Consider the following 24587-nt stretch of genomic DNA (forward strand, 5'->3'; position numbering starts at 1 on the left):
TGCTTCCACTTTGTACATATTTTCTGAATGAATAAAGGGGAACATTTCAGAAATGGGGGTATAGCTCAGGGGTAGAGGATTTCACTGCAGATCAAAAGGTCCCTAGTTCAAATCTGGGTGCCCCCTTGTCCAACTGTTTTACCTGTAGAAATATTTTTTTAACTAAATCAATTGAAGTAAACATTTACAATCTTAGCATTTTATGTAATGAGCAACACATTTCTACATTTGAAATACTCCTGATCATCACCAGAAACATAGGGTAAACACCATTAAGCTGTTTAGGATTTCTTCATATGATACAAGCTGTGTTTTACATTCACCCAAGTTCTACTGGTGATATGATCAGTTTGAAATAGTCCATTGGAAGCTCATATGAATGTTATAAAACTGTGGTGGAAACCAATAATATGCCCTTAATGAAATGTATTAATTTGTACAGCTGACCAGAAGTGCACTGATGTCATTAGTTCTACAAGTTCCATAGAGTCACCCACTCTATCACCTTTTTAAAAAAGGGCAGTTTTCATCATTGAAGGGTTTATGTCAGTGGTAGAGCGTAGGAGTGTAGTTCAAGAAGTCCCTGTTTCATAACCATATACCCTCTTCAATAGATCCTGTTAAAATGTATTTCAACCCAATGCACTGTAAGAGACAATAGGATATATCATCATTTCATTTACAAAACACTGAACAATTGGGTTTAACTATGCTCTTAGCACAGAATCAACAAACTGCAGTAGAGAAGCAGTTACATTTTGCAGAATTTGTGCATTTGACAAAAGATTTTTTTTCCATGTTCCAAGATCTACATGTGATATGAAATGCATGAATTCTTGCAATGGAAACCTCACTGTATTTTACCAAGGAAATAAAAGACACCTTTTGTACCCTTTATACTTATAAGGAGGGTTTGGTGGCTGAAAATGCATTTCTTTGATGGTGATTGCATGTTGCTTCCACTTTGTACGTATTACTGAATAAATAAAGGAGAACATTTCAGAAATGGGGGTATAGCTCAGGGGTAGAGGATTTCACTACAGATCAAAAGGTCCCTAGTTCAAATCTGGGTGCCCCCTTGTCCAACTGTTTTACCTGTAGAAATATTTTTTTAACTAAAAAAAATGAAGTAAACATTTACAATCTTAGCATTTTATGTAATTAGCAACACATTTCTACATTTGAAATACTCCTGATCATCACCTGAAACATAGGGTAAACACCATTAAGCTGTTTAGGATTTCTTCATATGATACAAGCTGTGTTTTACATTCGCCCAAGTTCTACTGGTGATATTATCAGTTTGAAATAGTCCACTGGAAGCTCATATGAATGTTTTAAAACTGTGGTGGAAACCAATAATATGCCCTTAATGAAATGTATTAATTTGTACAGCTGACCAGAAGTGCACTGATGTCATTAGTTCTACAAGTTCCATCGAGTCACCCACTCTATCACCTTTTTAAAAAAGGGCAGTTTTCAACATTGAAGGGTTTATGTCAGTGGTAGAGCGTAGGAGTGTAGTTCAAGAAGTCCCTGTTTCATAACCATATACCCTCTTCAATAGATCCTGTTAACATGTTTTTCAACCCAATGCAATGTAAGAAACAATAGGGTATATCATCATTTCATATACAAAACAATGAACGATTGGGTTTAAATATGCTCTTAGCACAAAATCAACAAACTGCAGTAGAGAAGCAGTTACATTTTGCAGAATTTGTGCATTTGACAAAAGATTTTTTTTCCATGTTCCAAGATCTACATGTGATATGAAATGTATGAATTCTTGCAATGGAAACCTCACTGTATTTTACCAAGGGAGATAAAGGACATCCTACCCACCCCATATACTTATAAGGAGGGTTTGGTGGCTGAAAATGCATTCCTTTGATGGTGATTGCATGTTGCTTGTACTTTGTACATATTACTGAAATAATAAAGGTGATCTTTTCAGAACTGGGGGTATAGCTCAATGGTAGAGCATTTGATTGCAGATCAAGAGGTCCCTAGTTCAAATCTGGGTGCCCTCTTGTTCTCCGGTTTTACCTGTAGAAATATTTTTTTAAGTAAATAAATTAAAGTAAACATTTACAATCTTAGCATTTTATGTAATGAGCAACACATTTCTACATTTGAAATACTCCTGATCATCACCTAAAACATAGGGTAAACACCATTAAGCTGTTTAGGATTTCTTCGTATGATACAAGCTGTGTTTTACATTCACCCAAGTTCTACTGGTGATATTATCAGTTTGAAATAGTCCATTGGAATCTCATATGAATGTTTTAAAACTGTGGTGGAAACCAATAATATGCCCTTAATGAAATGTATTAATTTGTACAGCTGACCAGAAGTGCACTGATGTCATTAGTTCTACAAGTTCCATAGAGTCACCCACTCTATCACCTTTTTAAAAAAGGGCAGTTTTCAGCATTCAAGGGTTTAACTCAGTGTTAGAGCAGAGGAGTGCAGTTCAAGAAGTCCCTGTTTCATAACCATATACCCTCGTCAATAGATCCTGTTAAAATGTTTTTCAACCCAATGCACTGTAAGAAACAAAAGGATATATCATCATTTCATATAAAAAACAATGAACAATTGGGTTTAACTATGCTCTTAGCACAAAATCAACAAACTGCAGTAGAGAAGCAGTTACGTTTTGCAGAATTTGTGCATTTGACAAAAGTTTTTTTTCCATGTTCCAAGATCTACATGTGATATGAAATGTATGAATTAATGCAATGGAAACCTCACTGTATTTTACCAAGGCAGATAAAGGACATCTTTTGTACCCCATATACTTATAAGGAAGGTATGGTGGCTGAAAATGCATTGCTTAGATGGTGATTGCATGTTGCTTCCACTTTGTACATATTACTGAATAAATAAAGGTGAATATTTCAGAAATGGGGGTATAGCTCAGGGGTCGAGGATTTCACTGCAGATCAAAAGGTCTCTAGTTCAAATCTGGGTGCCCCCTTGTCCAACTGTTTTACCTGTAGAAATATTTTTTTAACTAAATAAATTGAAGTAAACATTTACAATCTTAGCATTTTATGTAATGAGCAACACATTTCTACATTTGAAATACTCCTGATCATCACCTGAAACATAGGGTAAACACCATTAAGCTGTTTAGGATTTCTTCATATGATACAAGCAGTGTTTTACATTCACCCAAGTTCTACTGGTGATATTATCAGTTTGCAATAGTCCATTGGAAGCTCATATGAATGTTATAAAACTGTGGTGGAAACCAATAATATGCCCTTAATTAAATGTATTAATTTGTACAGCTGACCAGAAGTGCACTGATGTCATTAGTTCTACACGTTCCATACAGTCACCCACTCTATCACCTTTTTAAAAAAGGGCAGTTTTCAGCATTCAAGGGTTTAACTCAGTGGTAGAGCGTAGGAGTGCAATTCAAGAAGTCCCTGTTTCATAACCATATACCCTTGTCAATAGATCCTGTTAAAATGTTTTTCAACCCAATGTACTGTAAGAAACAAAAGGATATATCATCATTTCATATAAAAAACAATGAACAATTGGGTTTAACTATGCTCTTAGCACAAAATCAACAAACTGCAATAGAGAAGCAGTTACGTTTTGCAGAATTTGTGCATTTGAGAAAAGTTTTTTTCCATGTTCCAAGATCTACATGTGATATGAAATGTATGAATTCTTGCAATGGAAACCTCACTGTATTTTACCAAGGCAGATAAAGGACATCTTTCGTGCCCCTTATACTTATAAGGAAGGTTTGGTGGCTGAAAATGCATTGCTTTGATGGTGATTGCTTGTTGCTTCCACTTTGTACATATTTTCTGAATGAATAAAGGTGAACATTTCAGAAATGGGGGTATAGCTCAGGGGTAGAGGATTTCACTGCAGATCAAAAGGTCCCTAGTTCAAATCTGGGTGCCCCCTTGTCCAACTGTTTTACCTGTAGAAATATTTTTTAACTAAATCAATTGAAGTAAACATTTACAATCTTAGCATTTTATGTAATGAGCAACACATTTCTACATTTGAAATACTCCTGATCATCACCAGAAACATAGGGTAAACACCATTAAGCTGTTTAGGATTTCTTCATATGATACAAGCTGTGTTTTACATTCACCCAAGTTCTACTGGTGATATGATCAGTTTGAAATAGTCCATTGGAAGCTCATATGAATGTTATAAAACTGTGGTGGAAACCAATAATATGCCCTTAATGAAATGTATTAATTTGTACAGCTGACCAGAAGTGCACTGATGTCATTAGTTCTACAAGTTCCAAAGAGTCACCCACTCTATCACCTTTTTAAAAAAGGGCAGTTTTCATCATTGAAGGGTTTATGTCAGTGGTAGAGCGTAGGAGTGTAGTTCAAGAAGTCCCTGTTTCATAACCATATACCCTCTTCAATAGATCCTGTTAACATGTTTTTCAACCCAATGCACTGTAAGAAACAATAGGGTATATCATCATTTCATATACAAAACAATGAACGATTGGGTTTAAATATGCTCTTAGCACAAAATCAACAAACTGCAGTAGAGAAGCAGTTACATTTTGCAGAATTTGTGCATTTGACAAAAGATTTTTTTTCCATGTTCCAAGATCTACATGTGATATGAAATGCATGAATTCTTGCAATGGAAACCTCACTGTATTTTACCAAGGCAGATAAAAGACACCTTTTGTACCCTTTATACTTATAAGGAGGGTTTGGTGGCTGAAAATGCATTTCTTTGATGGTGATTGCATGTTGCTTCCACTTTGTACGTATTACTGAATAAATAAAGGAGCACATTTCAGAAATGGGGGTATAGCTCAGGGGTAGAGGATTTCACTGCAGATCAAAAGGTCCCTAGTTCAAATCTGGGTGCCCCCGTGTCCAACTGTTTTACCTGTAGAAATATTTTTTTAACTAAAAAAAATGAAGTAAACATTTACAATCTTAGCATTTTATGTAATTAGCAACACATTTCTACATTTGAAATACTCCTGATCATCACCTGAAACATAGGGTAAACACCATTAAGCTGTTTAGGATTTCTTCATATGATACAAGCTGTGTTTTACATTCACCCAAGTTCTACTGGTGATATTATCAGTTTGAAATAGTCCACTGGAAGCTCATATGAATGTTTTAAAACTGTGGTGGAAACCAATAATATGCCCTTAATGAAATGTATTAATTTGTACAGCTGACCAGAAGTGCACTGATGTCATTAGTTCTACAAGTTCCATCGAGTCACCCACTCTATCACCTTTTTAAAAAAGGGCAGTTTTCAACATTGAAGGGTTTATTTCAGTGGTAGAGCGTAGGAGTGTAGTTCAAGAAGTCCCTGTTTCATAACCATATACCCTCTTCAATAGATCCTGTTAACATGTTTTTCAACCCAATGCACTGTAAGAAACAATAGGGTATATCATCATTTCATATACAAAACAATGAACGATTGGGTTTAAATATGCTCTTGGCACAAAATCAACAAACTGCAGTAGAGAAGCAGTTACATTTTGCAGAATTTGTGCATTTGACAAAAGATTTTTTTTCCATGTTCCAAGATCTACATGTGATATGAAATGTATGAATTCTTGCAATGGAAACCTCACTGTATTTTACCAAGGCAGATAAAGGACATCCTTCCCACCCCATATACTTATAAGGAGGGTTTGGTGGCTGAAAATGCATTCCTTTGATGGTGATTGCATGTTGCTTGTACTTTGTACATATTACTGAATTAATAAAGGTGATTTTTCAGAACTGGGGGTATAGCTCAATGGTAGAGCATTTGATTGCAGATCAAGAGGTCCCTAGTTCAAATCTGGGTGCCCTCTTGTCCTCCGGTTTTACCTGTAGAAATATTTTTTTAAGTAAATAAATTAAAGTCAACATTTACAATCTTAGCATTTTATGTAATGAGCAACACATTTCTACATTTGAAATACTCCTGATCATCACCTGAAACATAGGGTAAACACCATTAAGCTGTTTAGGATTTCTTCGTATGATACAAGCTGTGTTTTACATTCACCCAAGTTCTACTGGTGATATTATCAGTTTGAAATAGTCCACTGGAAGCTCATATGAATGTTTTAAAACTGTGGTGGAAACCAATAATATGCCCTTAATGAAATGTATTAATTTGTACAGCTGACCAGAAGTGCACTGATGTCATTAGTTCTCCAAGTTCCATAGAGTCACCCACTCTATCACCTTTTTAAAAAAGGGCAGTTTTCAACATTGAAGGGTTTATGTCAGTGGTAGAGCGTAGGAGTGTAGTTCAAGAAGTCCCTGTTTCATAACCTTATACACTTGTCGGGGGGAAATTCTGCCGGGGTCGGCCAGGCCGTCCGCAGACCTCCGGGCAGGGAGGCCCCAACTCCTCCCGTATATCCCAAAAGAGATAGAGTATGAGACACACGCAAGAAGCAAGGTGACTCTGCTGTTTATTAGACAAAACGGCAGGGATGGGTCAAGGAGCGTACGCGTCCGTCCTGACACACACAATTGTGGGGCTCGCAGGCCCTTTTTACCTTATTCTGACGCGCTACTTGCGTCACCTTGGAGTGTTTAGCAAAAAACCTATTTCCACTCTGGATTGGTTACTCGAGTGGTATGTTTAATAGAACGGTGTTAGTGGTTGAGGGTTAGTCAGGTGGTATACCTGGGCTGTGCCTTCAATTTGATACATGAAAATTGTTACATGAAGACCTCTGAGGATTGGTCAATGTTAATGGCGTCAGTGATAAGAGCCCCATGTTCTGATTGGTCCGCTCGCAGGTGCGACCTTGGCGTCGGCTTGTGGCGTGCGAGATTGCAACATCGTGCCCTTGGCGGTGTGCTTTCGCCGGGCTCATATTGCAGGGTCAGCAACCGAGCTCTTGCTCATTCAATGTTCATGGAAGCTTTTGCTTGCGGCCTTCTTGGGCCTGGTGCATAGGTGGAACCGTTTGATGCAGAGCGCTTTAGGTTACGGTATCATATTGCTCTATCCTCAGTATCGTGTCTCCGTTATATTCTTCATTATGGTACATGGTTCTTAGAAGAAGCGTGAGCAAGCCTTTTTAGATAAGTTCATTATGCGTCTTTCTGCATTTTGAGAGCCTATGTGGAAAATAATAAAGATGCACGTCCGTGGGTATGTCTGTCACCTACGTCATAGCACTGAGTATGTTCTTCGTGTGGATTGGTGTGGGAGTGTCCGGTGTGCATGTTTGCACAGGTGTGCTGACCGTTGGCTAGGTCGTCATGGCATCTCTAACGACGTGTAGGTTTAGTCGAGTTGATCCGTGCCGCAGGTCTCGGCATGGACAGGGCGGGCTGCTGGGCAGGTAGGTGGGCACATCCGTATGTTCCTGTACCAGGGTATTTGGTCGTCTGGTAGATAGGCAAACTCCTCTCGTGGCGGGTGTCTAGGCCGTGATCCTCTAGGCCAAGCGCGAGAGGGGAAGGGCGGGAGCCTGTTCTTCCATTCTCCCACTTCAGTCCCCCCTCTGGTCGACTTATCGACCACAAACATATCCTTTTCTTTATCTCCTCTTACTTTCCATATTTTAGTTATTACTCCCAAATGTCCATAGTGGTTAACATGGTCTTCAAATGACCAATACATATATTCACAGGTTCCTCCAGGAGTGCAGTATACCCATTTCCCTATGTAGCTCCTTGGGTTTCTTGGGTTTTCGAGCTTCACAGATGGTGGGTCCAGGTGGTTGGTGATGATCTGGTTGTGCAACTTCTCTCTCTCTTTTATGATTGTGCCTGTGTGTTGGCCGTCATCTGTTGGCATCAAGAGGTGTATACCAACCATTTCGATCATCTCGTCTGTGGTGCGTGCCTTCCGGGCCTTCCAAAATCTTATTATGATCAGTGTAGCTCCAGCCAAAATAGTACATCCATCCAACTATAATCTTCAGTCCATCTGACAGCCACGATGGCATCCATGACCATAATATTGAAAACCAGCTCTCATCCTTTTTCACACCTTTACTTTCATCCATCATTTTTGAGTGCATCTGGGCCAATTGTAAAACTGCTTCTGTCAGTGTACCATTGTCAGCATCGTTAGCAGGAATGAATGTGCAGCATGATTGTCCTATCTTTGCGCAAACTCCTCCTTCCATTGCTGTGAGGAGGTCCAGTACATATCTGTTCTGTAGTGCAACCATTCTTACTGCTCGCAATTCCTCTTTTATTGCGTTGAATCATTTACTGTAGAGTTAATTGTCATCATTAGTTCCCACCTAGTTATCTGGAGCCATTTTGCGTTTGCGTAGGCCTGCAGTCCAGGATGTATTATTGAGGAGAAGAACATAGCTGCTCTGCTGAATAGTCTGTGTTCCGGCGGAATTGAGGTGAGTGCTGTTTCCGACCTTCCCCACAGGTAATTTCCTGTCAGAGGTTCTCCTTGTCTTTTCCTTCTGTTGAGGACAGTGTTGTTGCCGTTGCGTCGGTTCTCTGGCCCTTTCCGAGGCTGTGCAGATCTCTTCTTCCTTTTGTTCCCTTCATCCATCTTGGGGAAATTCGCCATATTCACATGTTTCTGGGGCACCACTAGTGATGGTACATTAACGTGCACCATTGTGCATATACCATTCCACAAAGGGGGCAGTGTGTGGTACGCCTTGTCTCCACAGGCCCAGTAATGGTCCATTACTACTGCTGTTCCTGCTCCCCCCTCAGGTAACTCCATCACGCTTTCACAGTTGGTGTTGTATCCTACGTCCACCTCTCCTTTATGTTGGTAGCATACCTTAGGCGCAGTTAGCGGCAGTATTGTTATTGGGTCTTCATCCTTCTCCATCCAAGTGAGCATGGTTACGTACTTGACCCAAGTCATCCAACATCTATGGTTGTGTCCATCAATAGTTGAAATATTTTCTCTTGTTACCATGTTGCTGCCAACCACTCCTATGTCCCATTTGTTGTTCATGTACACCTTCCCTGTTATTATCATCAGTGGTCTTTCCCAACATCCGTTTTTACCAGGGACTTCAGAGGCGTACCAATCACATGGTAGGTACTGTAGTGTTACTTTCTTTGTTTCACCTTTTTCAGGACCACTTGTTATGTATCTGAATCCTTCAGCATATAAACTGCTCTTGTGGTAACTCAAATAAGTCTTGATGAAGTTGTTTTCATATGGATATGTATCTCGTGTTTTCCACACCAGTTTCACCACTGTCCCTTGAAATCTTCCTTTCATCTGGAACAGTGCCAGGTATATTATACATCGTGCTATTTTTTCATCTATCTCCGTGGCAACAAATGTTCGAGAAGCGCTCATGGCGTATGGGATCAATGAGCAAACGTAGCAGCTGTCTTCTGTTGTCTGCTTACCTATGTGGGTCATGTGTTGGTACCATATGTTGTTTGAGATGTGTGCTGAATCTTGTATGTAGTTGTCAATACCTTTATTATCTGAGTATGTGCTGCGTTTAACTCTATTTTCCTTGTGTGGGATTTTACTAGTACCACCTGACGTAACACCTGTTGCAGCTGGGGGTGGGGGTGTATTAGGTTTGGGTACAGCAATAATATTGATAGCATAGCTGTACTGCCATACAGAGGCAGCCAAGAACCCGGTGATCATTAAAATCCCTATCAATTTTATTACAAATGCTAATTTCACCGGCATTTTGCTCTTACCTTGCTGCAGTCCGGCAGCTTATTCTTGCGACGTTACAGTTGCCCGCCTGAAAATTCTTAATATGCTTGTTATTAGTGTTAGTTGTCGTTTTTAAGCTCTCCCTATCAAGTAGTCATTCAGTGCCCAGGCGAAGAGCTGTTCCCACGCCAATCTAAGCGATCTATCTCTTAGGGCAGGCAAGTATGGTTGGAGGTGGGGCATTGAATGTTCTATGGCCAAGAGGAATGCTGTGTAGTAGACACGTACCCTCCTTCTTTTCAGGTACGTTGGCCTTTTTATTTCATATACAAATTGGTGTGACAATTCTTCCAGGTAATTATCGTCTGAGGGTACCATCTACTCATGGGCAGTGAATTGGTTAGTTATCTACTTTCTTAGTAGTACAATAATACGCTGTACCTGCATGTGTGAGAGAAAAGAAAGAGAACATTCAGGTGTTTACATGTGTATATGTGTAAGACAATGTCCTTCAGTTCAGTTATTACTACAGTGGGTAGGGGGTCAATGGGCAGAGGGTTTGGGGCTCAACTGGCGGAAGTCTCTTTACTCTTTAATCGTGTAACCATGGGGTGGGCGGTATGGGGATCACCCCTTTTTTTTCTAGTAGTTGTCTCTGGGGAATCTGAGGGGTGGCAGTGTATGGGGACACTTAGGCCGTTAGTTGTGGTAGAAATCTCTTCCTCCGTTGGTGACGCTGTTGTTGTTCTTCCAGTGGCCCTGTCGGTGGCGCTGGGGCGGGTCTGGAGTTTGTAGATCTTTACGTCGTGTAGGTGGTTCCAGGCACGTTTGTCCTGTAGCTTTACTGCTCTCATTGATACCTCCTCTACCAGATGGGGGCCAGTGAAGCGTGGGCTGTTCCACTTTCTGTTGAAATTGCGAAGTAGTACGTGGTCACCTTTAGCAACTTTGCACAGTCTTTCCTTTTCCAATTCTTTATCCACGTCTTCTTGTTGATCGCTGTTAGACCCGCCCCGCGTGCGCTCGAGCTGTTGAGACACAAACACTACACTAGTAATCAAAGAAGACACATATTGGTACATTTCATCACCAAGGACATTTGCAGTACTCTCGTGGTCGGTAAATGCTCTTGATGTTGGCGTTAGGGGAAGGCGCATTTGACGTCCGGTAACCACCTCGTGAGGGGTGAGGTGGTGGTCGGAACCTGGTCTATTCCTTAGCTCAAATAGGGCTAATGGAAGGCAATACAACCAACTCTTCTTTGTTGTTTGCTGTATTTTTGCAATTGCCTCCTTTAATAGGCCATTCAGGCATTCACATAAACCGTTGGCCTGTGGGTGGTATGCACATGCAAATTTATGCTTGATGTTCAGCAAGGATGTGATGTGCTGGAACATTTCATTTGCGAAATGTGGGCCATTGTCTGACCGCAGTACCTCGCACACTCCCCACCTGGGGAAGACCTCCCTCACTAGGAATTTAGCTGCTCTGAATGCATCTGGGTGTGAACAGGGCCCTGCTTCAATCCACCTCGAGAATGGGCATACTACTACAATCATATACCTATTTCCTTGACATACGTTGATCATATCAACATAGTCAATATGGAGATGTCGGAAGGGTCCCTCTGGCCGGGGTATAGTACCTCTTATCACCTTCAGAGTGTGACCGGCCGTAAACTGTTGACATGTGAGACAATTGCTGATAAAATTTGACACATGAGAATTTAACTCGGGGCAGAACCAGTCTTCCCTAATTCGTGCTGCAATTACTTCCTTGCCTGTGTGGGCTGGGTGATGTAGTTGGCTCAGGGCGGTGTTCAATAGTGCCAGTGGTATTACAATCTTTCCAGTGTCACCCTGGCGCCATAGTGCGTCAGTTGGTGACATTGTGCATCCTCTTTTTACCCATATTTCTTTTTCTGCCATTGGTGCAGCCGCTTGTAGCTCCATTATCTGTGTGGCTGGGAGATGGGTGTACCCTTCTCTTACCAACATCTCCTTAGCCATTCCCCTCCCTCTCCCTCTCTGTGACTCTGGGGGGTTCCATATCTCACCAAAATATGCAGCATACTTTGCATGTGCGTCCGCTGCTGCATTCCCTTTTGAGATGTGGTCTTCACCATTGGTGTGTGCGGTGCATTTGACCAAAGCTAATTCTTGGGGGTCATTTATTGCTTCAATTAGTTCAGCCAATAGGAGGGCATGTTGCACTGGAGTGCCATCAGCTCTCCTAAACCCTCTTCTTCTCCATTTCGACAGCCCTGAGTGGACAGTGGACGTAACATATGCGCTGTCGGAATATATGGTCACTCGTTTGTCAAAGCTTTCCTTCAACGCCAAAATCAGTGCAATTAATTCTGCTGCTTGAGCGGAATAATGCTGTGGTAGTTGTACACATTTCATTGCCACACACACCGGTACCTCCATCATTTTTACCACTGCTGCCCCAGTCCTCCTCATACCATCCCTTTGGTCGATAGTTGATGACCCATCAATGAACAGGAGCTCACCTCCCTCTAGTGCGTTCTCGTCAATCTTTCTAGTACATGAGTACATTTCAGTTATTTGCGTACAGTCGTGGGCATAATCTCCTTCCTCAATTACTTCTGCTAGGAACCTTGCAGGGTTGACTGTGCTACATCTAACAATTGATAGTTCAGCTCTGGATAAGATGATCTCATAACCTGATGCCCTTTGCGTGGTTAGGGTGGACTTAGGTTTATTCAATATCGCAAATAGTGCATGTTCCACAAACAGTGTAGTTGGGCACCCCATGGTGATTGCTGATGCTTTCTCTACTGCAAAAGCAGCTGCGGCGAGACCTTGTTCGCAAGGGAAATGACCTAACATCACAGGATCTAAGTGGCCGCTGTAAAATGCTACTGGTTTGTAGCCCATGCTTGTTTTTTGAGCCAACACTGCTTTCATTACTGCTGAGTCGCAATGTGAAAATATAAAGAATTGTCGCTCATAGTCTGGGGATGCCAGTACCGGAGCAGTTGATATCGCATCTTTCAATCCATCAAAAGCCTCTTTCATTTCCATTGTCCACCCCAACTTTTTCTCCCCTTTATTGTATGAGCTGTAATCAAATACCCATGCTCTACAGTAGTTGCACAGACCCAGGAACTGCTGAAGTTCCCTCACTGTTTGTGGCACTGGTGTGTTTGAAATGGCCTGTGCTCTTTGTGGTGCAATCTTCCTTCCATGTTGGGATATGAGCTGACCAATGTAAAGTACCTGTTCTTGACAGCACTGTAACTTTTCCATGTCTACCTTGTAACCTTTTTCAGCCAATATTGTCAGCATCTTTAATGAGTCCTCTCTGCATGTTCTTACGTTTGTACTGCAAATTATTATGTCGTCGACATACTGCAACACTGTGCTTTCCACTTCAATGTTACCCAAATCCATCTGTATTACTCTGTTGAAAATTGAGGGTGATTCGCAATACCCTTGTGGCAATCTGGTGTGTTTCCACTTTGTGTTTCTGTAAGTGAAGCTTGTCAGATCTTGTGAGTCTGGGTGCAATGGTATTGAGAAAAAAGCATTTTTAAGGTCGATCACTGTAAATCGTGATGCTTCTGCTGGAATGCCACACAATATTGTGGCCGGGTTTGCGGCTATGGGGTATTCTGCTTCTACTATGTTGTTCAAGGGCCTGAGATCCTCTATGAAGCGCCAAGACCCCCCTTTAGCCTTGCGCACTGGGTATACAGCCGTGTTACATGGTGATTCTGACGGGACCAATATGCCATTATCTATAAGGGCCGTTATGGTTTCATATATGCCCTCATCTGCCTCTTTTGATAGTGGGTACTGTTTCACTCTGGGGAGTATTGCACCTTTTTTCAATTTTATCCTTACTCCCCCTATACTTTTTATGCACCCCACGTCATAGGGGCTAGTAGTCCATAATGATGTGGGTACTTTTGTCATATCCTCCTCAAAGAAGGGAACTGGGGTGGATGTGGGTGCCTCAAGTGCCATTGCAATTTTCTGTGCTACTTGTTTGTACGCCACTCTTAGCCATATTTCCACACTCATCATAAACACCATTTCACCTTCCTCCTTTTCTTATCAAAACAGGTCCTCATCTGACACCTGGGTGAGTCTACATCCTTCTGCTAGTGCTATTACTGCCCTCCATGCTCTTCCTTCTCTGTCTTGGGCATGTACAGCAATGTAATCAGCTGTTGCTATAATGCTCTCAATGTCCACTGGAACCACCTTTCCTTCTGGTTCATTGACTGGTGTTTCTGGTCTGAACAAATAGGCTGCTGGCCTCCTCCAGATCTTTCCCTCTATCCCTGGCATCCATGCAAATGCCATGTCTGTCCCGTACTGGAAGAGTTCGCCATCTACTGGCTCAGCCCTAATCGCTGTCTGTCCGCAGTATGCTTGCATAATCTGTCGTGCTGTGAGCATGTTAATCCCTGGAGTAGAGCAAATTATGCCGTCCTCCGTAAAGGAGATCGTCATATTCAACCTGTTCATTATGTCTCTCCCCAGTATATTTACTGGCGAGGCACTATAATATAAAAGTGGAACTGACATGTCATAATCTCCTATAGATAAGGGAATGTTATCAGTAAAAGGAACCAACCCTCTAGCCCCAGAGAATCTTTGGGTGTTCATGGCTTCGCCCGACATCTTAAATTTACCTTCCCTTATGCAAGACCGGGTCGCCCCGGTGTCAACAAGGAATGATAATTTTTTGTCGCCTATCGTTACCTCTATGCGTGGTTCCTCTGCACTATTAGGTGTTACTGACAGGATGGGACACACCAAGGCCGTCTGTGGGCTGTCCTATTGAGGGTACAAATATTGACCATTTCCTGTGTAAGGGTTGTATCCAGGACTGTCACCCTACCCAGTTGTGTTTGTTGTGCTTGGGGTTGTTGTGTTATCGCTACCTGTTGTTGTGGCAGTGAATACGTCTGTGGCTGTTGTTGTGTTATTAGTTGTTGCTGTTCATTTCCCTGTTGCAACGTCTGCTGTTGCTGTATGCCCTGCTGTTCCTGTGTGGGCCTTGGTTGTCCCTGTTCGCTCCATGATGGTGTTCCTGGTCTTACTCTACACGTGCGTGACATATGCCCTAATAATCCACAACTCCAACACACCGGTGGTTCCCTACTCTGCCATGGAAAGCTCCCTGTGTTGTCCTGGTATACTGGTTGCCCGGTGGGGTAGGAATTTCTAAGTCCCCCCACCTGCTGTTGTGTGTTATATCCGTATCCTCTCCCTCTCATAATTCCTCCTCTTCCCCTGTTGTAATTATAATACCCAGCTCCTGGCATTGAGTATCCTCCTCCCATGTTGGTCGTGTATGGTTGGAGTGGCGGCACCTGTTGTGTTATAGTCTGTGAGGGTGGTATTTGGGAGGGATCTTGTGCAGCCACTACTTGTGTGGGGCTTTGGGTCATTGTTGTGGCTGTAGTTATTAGTGCCCCTTCCATTGTGTATTTAGTAAGTTTTTTCTGTACTAGTTTAGCCTCTTCCGTTTTCCTGTCCTCTTCCTTTTGTTTCATTTTTCCTTGCCATATCCTGCAATGATGCACTATTGTCAGTTGTATTTCTGGCCATGCTTTTGCTTCCATTCCCACTACTTTCTTCAGTTGTTTCTGAACTCCTTCTGGGAGCCCTTGTACTAGTATATGATAAAATATTGCTGGTGTTTTGTCCCATTGTTCTCTAGTTTCCATGCGCCATTTCTCTTGGATTTCCTGGATATAATCAACAGGATCTTCGTTCTCACACATCTTGCGTGAAGTAATTGCTCCTATGTCTGATGTGTCTGGGTTCTGCACCCTCAGTGCCTGCCATAGTGCATGTCTGCAGTTTGCGAATGGTGCCCCATCGTGCGATGTGTTTACTATTGTTACCCCAGGGAATCCCGCTCTCTTCCAAATGTCATCCGCTGCATCCCCTAATATCGATATTAGAAGGCCCTTTACATCTCCCACTGCCAGTTTCTGTCCTGCGGTGTGTTTTTCCATTTCATATATCCATTTACCCACACCTCCACTTAATGATGGGAGCCTGCACTTTATATTTTCTTTGTCTGTATGCTTCCAAGGGACGTACTGTGGTCTAACCCCTCCCCTCTCCAGAAGTGGCATTAAGTTGTGTCTCGTTTTACCCTTTGGGTTCCATAAAATCGAGTCCTCACACCCCTCCTCTTCTTCCCTCTCTCCTACATCGTCAATTTCGTCCGTATTTCCCCTGCTCGTAACTCTTTCTTCTCCATCTTTTCCCCTTCTTCCATCATTTCCTGTATTTAATGTGGGCATGTGTATTCGTCCTTCCTGCCTGCGTCTAGGGAGGCCTCTAAGCCGACCTACATAGGGTGTCAGTTCGTCTGTGAAGGGCGCAAGTTTGATTGTACGTAATGAGCGTGAGGTGGTTGAGCATGTAGGGTGGGATGGGAGAGGGTGTGATGGTGACGGTGTGGCTTGATGTGTCTGTCTTTCCGCTATTCCTTGCTCTTCCTCCTCATTTCTCTCCAGTTCATCCTTTCTCCTACGGATCCATGGTGAGTCTGTGTTGGTCCGTGTGATGTATAGTTTATCTAGCCTTTCCCTTTCACTGTTTCTTCCTTCCTTCTCCATTCCTTCTTCTTCCTCACTACAAAAGTCATTCATAAACGGCACCCCCACTCTGTCTTTTTTCCCTTGATTGTTACTGTTTTTAAGTCTATTAGGTCCGGTTCTCCCTTTTCTCCTTTACCAACCGCTCCCCTTTGCGCTGATGTTGTTGCTACTTCTGTGTCTCTATATACATACCCCCTTACTTCATTCTCCCTTCTCCTATCTTCTCTTTCCCCTTCATTTCTCTCCTCCATCTCCCTACCATTTTCCTTCCTTTTCCTTTTTAATTCCTCCATTACTTCACTACTCACCTTTTCCAATATCCTTTCATCCTCTTTCTTCCTTTCCCATCTCACCCTCTCCCTTTGTAATATACTCTCTATCACCCTCCCTTCTTCGTATTTCTTAGTCATTTCTGATAGTAATCTCTTCTTCCACATTGCCATTTCTCTTTCTTTCTCTTCTTCTTCCCTTTTCCTCTCTCGTAGCACTGCTCTTGATACCCTTTCTGCTGCTGCTTTTACCCTTTCAGCTTCTCTCCTTTGCTCCTCAGTTCGTTCCCTTATTTTTTCCAATTCGTTCTTACCTTCTTTCCTTTCCCTCGCTCTATCTCTTTCCTCCCTCTCGAGCTGTTTGATCAGTTCATTCTGCTCATCCCTTAACTCTGCTAGTCGTTCCTCCAAAATCTCTTCCTTTTGCCGTAACAGCTCTTCCCCTCTCATTCCACTCTCCCTGGTATTATCCTCGTCTGTTTTCCTTACTACCTCCTTCTCTTCTCCTGTTAATGAACCTCGTAATTTTAATAGTATCTGCGCAGCTACCCACTCATCATGTCCTATTTCCACAGTTTGTTCTTCTCCAGTCTTCCCCTCCCCTGCTGGCATCTTCCTATGAGCCACATATGGTGGCGGGCTGTATGCTGGGTTCGAGTACCCCTCAGCCGCCCTTAACTGTCCTCTTTCTATTTCTCCTAATTCTCTTAAAGGGTACAACCCCCCTCCCTCTGTTTTCACTACCTTTGCTAGGGGTATATCGTTGCTCAGTTCCTTTTTTATTTCATTTTCTTTTGAGTTATTATTCTTTTCTCCTCCCTCTTGTCCGTTCCCCGTGTTCTTTGGGTCTTCACTCCCCTTTTTCAAAACCTCTCCTTCCTCCTTAATCTCTTTTTCTTCCGGTATTTCCCCCACAGTGAACATTCCATTTGGTCCTGGTCGGGACCCTTGGAACATCCTCCATAAGTTAAACACCTCCACGTGGTTTGTCAACTTCTTCCCTTTGTATGTATTATGCAGATGGTTTAATAGTGAATGTTGGGCATATGGATCGAAGCTACCATTAGGCGGCCATGGTGTTATCATTTTGTTGTCCATCCCCTGTGTCCATTCTATGCTATACTTGATCAGTTTCTCCCTATGGGGTGACAGTGTTGTACATATGTGTTGTAGTGGGGTAGTGAGGGTGTTCCCCCACCCTCCCGATCCTGTCCCGTATGACATAGTAGCGCTTCACTTGTTAGCCTTCCCCTATTTGGTAGCTATTATCTTACTAACACTTACAATACACAGCCTTATACCTTTACCTGGCCCCGTAAGTTTGGGGACTTGCGATAGTCCGCTAAGGAAAATTATTAAAATATAGTATTTACATTTGTATATTTTCTTCTTTCTTTCTTCCTTTACACAACACCCTTACGGCCCCCTGCGGCCGAGGCGCACGTAGCCCCCTGCGGCTGCGTACCCCTTGTGAAGTTCTTATACAGTCGTCCTATTTTTATTTGCTCCTCCTCCTTCTTCTACACTTGCCGTGGCCGGCGTTCTCCGTGCGCAGCCACGTCCCCCGTTTCGCCTTTCCCTGATCAACTCGTTACCGTTTATCTCCGTTTCCACTCCCTTCCCACAGTTCTCTTCCCCACCACTCTCAGAAAGAAAAATGCCTTGTGCTCGGGATATCCTATGAAAGGCCCTACTGGTGACGTCACCGATCGCTTCAAACTACTGGTAAGTTCTTCATATATTCTTTAAGTCCAAAATACACTTGCAATCTACCCCCGTTAACCTCACAGCTGTCTTCCTGTCACTCCTGGAACAAGGTAATCAATAATATAATCGGACTGCGCACGCTGTGTCGCCTCGCGTGTGATACGCCCCTCGACAGGAGGGCTTAACCAGCCAATTATCTTCCGTATTGGGCAACTAACTAGCTACCGCCTACAGGGAAACGTCATCTACCTATCGAGTTTCTTGCTCGAACAATAGGGATCCTCATCTACTCATTGATCAATAAATGCCAACTCGTAGGAAACCACACACACACCCTTACATGTAGTCGCGACCTAGGCCAATCAGTGTCTACGAGCGGCCGCACGTGATGTTTTCGTGCTCCGCCCCCCTCTCTCGCGTAACGTAGCCGACTGCTCTCGCACTCGTTCGGCTACCATTCATTTCATTGTCTACACTAAATTGTCAAACCTTCGCCGCGCACCTGTGCAACACCTCCCACCTCCCGTATTTAATTCCTCCCCCCTCCCTCACAATTTCACATTGCTTGTTGTGCGTGGCATGCTCACCAAGTTCTCTTGATGCGGGGCCGCTCGACTGCGTGCACCCATCCAAGCGGCTCGCCACCTCCCCTCGTCTGGACCACGTCTGGACACTCGCCAACCGCGGGCGGGATACTTCTCAACCGGCTCCCGAAAGCCAATATCCGGATTGCGCTGTCCGGTCTTCTCGCAGTTCCGCGATGGTCCAGTAGTCCTCAGAAGGGGGCAACGGGAGAGGGGGCCGCGCCGCCGGGCCTCCTCGCAACAGAAGTACCTGGAAAAAAATAAAAATAAAAAAGCAGATCTTAAACAGATCTCAGCAGTGCCTCCAACTTGTCGGGGGGAAATTCTGCCGGGGTCGGCCGGGCCGTCCGCAGACCTCCGGGCAGGGAGGCCCCAACTCCTCCTGTATATCCCAAAAGAGATAGAGTATGAGACACACGCAAGAAGCAAGGTGACTCTGTTGTTTATTAGACAAAACGGCAGGGATGGGTCAAGGAGCGTACGCGTCCGTCCTGACACACACAATTGTGGGGCTCGCAGGCCCTTTTACCTTAGTATGACGCGCTACTTGCGTCACCTTGGAAAGTTTAGCAAAAAACCTATTTCCACTCTGGATTGGTTACTCGAGTGGTAGGGTTAATATAGCATACATATAGAGAACGGTGTTAGTGGTTGAGGGTTAGTCAGGTGGTATACCTGGGCTGTCCCTTCAATTTCATACATGAAAATTGTTACATGAAGACCTCTGAGGATTGGTCAATGTTAATGGCGTCAGTGATAAGAGCCCCATGTTCTGATTAGTCCGCTCGCGAGCCTCCCAGTCTGGGACTATCGCTGTTCCCAGCTCGCGGTGCACCTGTCCTTTGCAACAATGTTTTACTATGGGTAGGTGTAAACAATGTGAGGATTCATTCGTATGTTGGGAGGTCGACTACTCCCACTGCTGCAGATGTCCAATGAGTCTTTTAATTGTATCTGCCTGTGTCTTGAAACGTGGGATTCAGGCGTCTCCTTCCTCCTGGGCTTGGCGTCCTGTCAAGTTTGGCTTTGTCACGTGAGGTGGGACCGTGTTTGAGGCAAAATTCAACACAATTAATATTGTTTTTCCTACTGTGTGCCTGGTTTATCTTGCAGGTGCGACCTTGGCGTCGGCTTGCGGCGTGCGAGATTGCAACATTGTGCCCTTGGCGGTGTGCTTTCTCCGGGCTCATTTTGCAGGGTCAGCAACCAAGCTCTTGCTCATTCAATGTTCATGGAAGCTTTTGCTTGCGGCCTACTTGGGCCTGGTGCATAGGTGGAACCGTTTGATGCAGAGCGCTTTAGGTTACGGTATCATATTGCTCTATCCTCAGTATCGTGTCTCCGTTATATTCTTCATTATGGTACATGGTTCTTAGAAGAAGCGTGAGCAAGCCTTTTTAGATAAGTTCATTATGCGTCTTGCGTTTCTGCATTTTGAGAGCCTATGTGGAAAATAATAAAGATGCACGTCCGTGGGTATGTCTGTCGCCTACGTCATAGCACTGAGTATGTTCTTCGTGTGGATTGGTGTGGGAGTGTCCGGTGTGCATGTTTGCACAGGTGTGCTGACCGTTGGCTAGGTCGTCATGGCATCTCTAACGACGTGTAGGTTTAGTCGAGTTGATCCGTGCCGCAGGTGTCGGCATGGACAGGGCGGGCTGCTGGGCAGGTAGGTGGGCACATCCGTATGTTCCTGTACCAGGGTATTTGGTCGTCTGGCAGATAGGCAAACTCCTCTCGTGGCGGGTGTCTATGCCGTGATCCTCTAGGCCAAGCGCGAGAGGGGAAGGGCGGGAGCCTGTTCTTCCATTCTCCCACTTCACCCTCTTCAATAGATCCTGTTAACATGTTTTTCAACCCAATGCACTGTAAGAAACAATAGGATATATCATCATTTCATATACAAAACAATGAACGATTGGGTTTAACTATGCTCTTAGCACAAAATCAACAAACTGCAGTAGAGAAGCAGTTACATTTTGCAGAATTTGTGCATTTGACAAAAGATTTTTTTTTTGTTCCAAGATCTACATGTGATACGAAATGTATGAATTCTTGCAATGGAAACCTCATTGTATTTTACCAAGGCAGATAAAGGACATCCTTCGCACCCCTTATACTTATAAGGAGGGTTTGGTGGCTGAACATGCATTGCTTTGATAGTGATTGCATGTTGCTTCCACTTTGTACATATTACTGAATAAATAAAGGTGAACAATTCAGAAATGGGGGTATAGCTCAGGGTAGAGCATTTCACTGCACTTAAAAAAGGTCCCTAGTTCAAATCTGGGTTCCCCCTTGTCCAACTGTTTTACCTGTAAAAATATTTTTTTAATTAAATACATTGAAGTAAACATTTACAATCTTAGCATTTTATGTAATGAGCAACACATTTCTACATTTGAAATACTCCTGATCATCACCTGAAACATAGGGTAAACACCATTAAGCTGTTTAGGATTTCTTCATATGATACAAGCTGTGTTTTACATTCACCCAAGTTCTACTGGTGATATTATCAGTTTGAAATAGTCCATTGGAAGCTCATATGAATGTTATAAAACTGTGGTGGAAACCAATAATATGCCCTTAATGAAATGTATTAATTTGTACAGCTGACCATAAGTGAACTGATGTCATTAGTTCTACAAGTTCCATACAGTCACCCACTCTATCACCTTTTTAAAAAAGGGCAGTTTTCAGCATTCAAGGGTTTAACTCAGTGGTAGAACGTAGGAGTGCAGTTCAAGAAGTCCCTGTTTCATAACCATATACCCTTGTCAATAGATCCTGTTAAAATGTTTTTCAACCCAATGGACTGTAAGAAACAAAAGGATATATCATCATTTCATATAAAAAAACAATGAACAATTGGGTTTTACTATGCTCTTAGCACAAAATCAACAAACTGCAGTAGAGAAGCAGTTACGTTTTGCAGAATTTGTGCATTTGACAAAAGTTTTTTTTCCATGTTCCACGATCTACATGTGATACAAAATGTAGGAATTCTTGCAATGGAAACCTCACTGTATTTTACCAAGGCAGATAAAGGACATCTGTTGTACCCCTTATACTTATAAGGAGGGTTTGGTGGCTGAAAATGCATTGCTTTGATGGTGATTGCATGTTGCTTCCGCTTTGTACATATTACTGAATAAATAAAGGTGCACAATTCAGAAATGGGGGTATAGCTCAGGGGTAGAGCTTTTCACTGCAGAGCAAAAGGTCCCTAGTTGAAATCTGGGTGCCCCCTTGTCCAACTGTTTTACCTGTAGAAATATTTTTTAATTAAATAAATTGAAGTAAACATTTACAATGTTAGCATTTTATGTAATGAGAAACACATTTCTACATTTGAAATACTCCTGATCATCTCCTGAAACATAGTGTAAACACCATTACGCTGTTTCGGATTTCTTCGTATGATACAAGCTGTGTTTTACATTCACCCAAGTTCTACTGGTGATATTATCAGTTTGAAATAGTCCATTGGAAGCTCATATGAATGTTATAAAACTGTGGTGGAAACCAATAATATGCCCTTAATGAAATGTATTAATTTGTACAGCTGACCAGAAGTGCACTGATGTCATTAGTTCTACAAGTTCCATACAGTCACCCACTCTATCACCTTTTTAAAAAAGGGCAGTTTTCAGCATTCAAGGGTTTATGTCAGTGGTAGAGCGTAGGAGTGTAGTTCAAGAAGTCCCTGTTTCATAACCATATACCCTCGTCAATAGATCCTGTTAAAATGTTTTTCAACCCAATGTACTGTAAGAAACAAAAGGATATATCATCATTTCATATAAAAAACGATGAACAATTGGGTTTAACTATGCTCTTAGCACAAAATCAACAAACTGCAGTAGAGAAGCAGTTACGTTTTGCAGAATTTGTGCATTTGACAAAAGTTTTTTTTCCATGTTCCAAGATCTACATGTGATACGAAATGTAGGAATTCTTGCAATGGAAACTTCACTGTATTTTACCAAGGCAGATAAAGGACATCTTTTGTACCCCTTATACTTATAAGGTGCGTTTGGTGGCTGAAAATGCATTGCTTTGATGGTGATTGCATGTTGCTTGCACTTTGTACATATTACTGAATTAATAAAAGTGATCTTTTCAAAACTGGGGGTATAGCTCAGTGGTAGAGCATTTGACTGCATATCAAGAGGTTCCTAGTTCAAATCTGGGTGTCCCCTTGTTCAACTGTTTTACCTGTAGACAAAAACATTTACAATCTTAGCATTTGATGCAATGAGCAACACATTTCTACATTTGAAATACTCCTGATCATCTCCTGAAATATAGGGTAAACACCATGAAACTGTTTAGGATTTCTTCATATGATACAAGCTGTGTTTTACATTCACCCAAGTTCTACTGGTGATATTATCAGTTTGAAATAGTCCATTGGAATCTCATATGAATGTTATAAAACTGTGGTGGAAACCAATAATATGCCCTTAATGAAATGTATTAATTTGTACAGCTGACCAGAAGTGCACTGATGTCATTAGTTCTACAAGTTCCATACAGTCACCCACTCTATCACCTTTTTAAAAAAGGGCAGTTTTCAGCATTCAAGGGTTTAACTCAGTGGAAGAGCATAGGAGTGCAGTTCAAGAAGTCCCTGTTTCATAACCATATACCCTTGTCGATAGATCCTGTTAAAATGTATTTTTTAACCAAATGCACTGTAAGACAAAATAAGATATATAATCATTTCATATACAAAACAATGAACAATTGGGTTTAACTCTGCTCTTAGCACAAGATCAATAAAATGCAGCAGAGAAACAGTTACGTTTTGCAGAATTTGTGCATTTGACAAAAGTTTTTTTTCCATGTTCCAAGATCTACATGTGATATGAAATGTATGAATTAATGCAATGGAAACCTCACTGTATTTTACCAAGGCAGATAAAGGACATCTTTTGTACCCCATATACTTATCTTATAAGGAAGGTATGGTGGCTGAAAATGCATTGCTTTGTTGGTGATTGCATGTTGCTTGCACTTTGTACATATTACTGAATTAATAAAGGTGAACTTTTCAGAACTGGGGGTATAGCTCAGTGGTAGAGCATTTGACTGCATATCAAGAGGTCCCTAGTTCAAATCTGGGTGCCCCCTTGTTCAACTGTTCTACCTGTAGAAATATTTTTTTAATTAAATAAATTGATGAAAACATTTACAATCTTAGCATTTTATGTAATGAGCAACATATTTCTACATTAGAAATACTCCTGATCATCTCCTGAAACATAGGGTAAACACCATGAAACTGTTTAGGATTTCTTCATATGATACAAGCTGTGTTTTACATTCACCCAAGTTCTACTGGTGATATGATTAGTTTGAAATAGTCCATTGGAAGCTCATATGAATGTTATAAAACTGTGGTGGAAACCAATAACATGCCCTTAATGAAATGTATTAATTTGTACAGCTGACCAGAAGTGCACTGATGTCATTAGTTCTACAAGTTCCATACAGTCACCCACTCTATCATCTTTTTAAAAAAGGGCAGTTTTCAGCATTCAAGGGTTTATGTCAGTGGTAGAGCGTAGGAGTGCTTTTCAAGAAGTCCCTGTTTCATAACCATATACCCTCTTCAATAGATCATGTTAAAATGTTTTTCAACCCAATGCACTGTAAGAAAGAATAGGATATATCATCATTTCATATACAAAACAATGAACAATTGGGTTTAACTATGCGCTTAGCACAAAATCAACAAACTGCAGTAGAGAAGAAGTTACATTTTGCAGAATTTGTGCATTTGACAAAAGATTTTTTTTCCATGTT

At 42.2% G+C, this 24587-nt stretch overlaps 4 non-coding genes across 4 annotated transcripts; all 4 read left to right on the forward strand.

The window, feature by feature from the left end:
• Positions 1-1007: 1007 nt before the first annotated feature.
• Positions 1008-1079, forward strand: TRNAC-ACA (transfer RNA cysteine (anticodon ACA)). The gene has a single exon. It is a non-coding gene; the product is annotated as a tRNA-Cys (tRNA).
• Positions 1080-1961: 882 nt separating this feature from the next.
• On the forward strand, positions 1962-2033 carry TRNAC-GCA (transfer RNA cysteine (anticodon GCA)). The gene has a single exon. It is a non-coding gene; the product is annotated as a tRNA-Cys (tRNA).
• A 3740-nt stretch (positions 2034-5773) lies between these two features.
• Positions 5774-5845, forward strand: TRNAC-GCA (transfer RNA cysteine (anticodon GCA)). Its single transcript has one exon. It is a non-coding gene; the product is annotated as a tRNA-Cys (tRNA).
• A 17995-nt stretch (positions 5846-23840) lies between these two features.
• Positions 23841-23912, forward strand: TRNAC-GCA (transfer RNA cysteine (anticodon GCA)). Its single transcript has one exon. It is a non-coding gene; the product is annotated as a tRNA-Cys (tRNA).
• The last annotated feature ends 675 nt before the right edge of the window (positions 23913-24587 follow it).

This window comes from Ambystoma mexicanum, chromosome 4q (genome assembly GCF_040938575.1).
Source record: "Ambystoma mexicanum isolate Mex_15411 chromosome 4q, UKY_AmexF1_1, whole genome shotgun sequence".
Taxonomy (NCBI): Eukaryota; Metazoa; Chordata; class Amphibia; order Caudata; family Ambystomatidae; genus Ambystoma; species Ambystoma mexicanum.